Consider the following 610-nt stretch of genomic DNA (forward strand, 5'->3'; position numbering starts at 1 on the left):
TGCTGACACCAAAAGGGGTTCCCGCCCAAAATGGGTTAACTTGTAAATGTCCGGGTTGCTGTCAGACACACGATTCTACGTTGGGTTGTAAATGTCCGGGTTCCTGTCCGACACACGATTCTACGTTGGGTTAACTTGTAAATGTCCGGGTAGCTGTCAGACACACGATTCTACGTTGGGTTAACTTGTAAATGTCCGGGTAGCTGTCAGACACATGCCAGGAGGAGGATTTAAAGAGCAGCCCTATACTCTCCAGAAGTTGGACCGTGTCCGGCTTTCCACTCAACAGGCGAGTCTTATCACACACTGAAAAAAGTCTGAAATAACCTGCAACACCCAGGTTTAAAGCAGAGGCAGTCGCACATTTTGTGTGTGTGTGCGTGCGTGTGTGACGTGTGTGCATGCGTGCTGGCGTGCCTGCCTGCATGAATGCGTGCGCATGTACATGCGTGAACCAGGTCAGGCCATGGTGCACTGTAGAGCAGGCAGATTTATCCATGTCACACAGGTAGTGAAACCTAATCAAAAGCCACACTCGCCTAACCCTGGTTTCACACAGAGTCATTCTGAAAGCTATGGCAGCCGAGCGGAGGCAGTCAATCGTTTGTCA

Source organism: Electrona antarctica (genome assembly GCF_951216825.1).
Source record: "Electrona antarctica genome assembly, contig: scaffold_501, whole genome shotgun sequence".
NCBI classification, from domain to species: domain Eukaryota; kingdom Metazoa; phylum Chordata; class Actinopteri; order Myctophiformes; family Myctophidae; genus Electrona; species Electrona antarctica.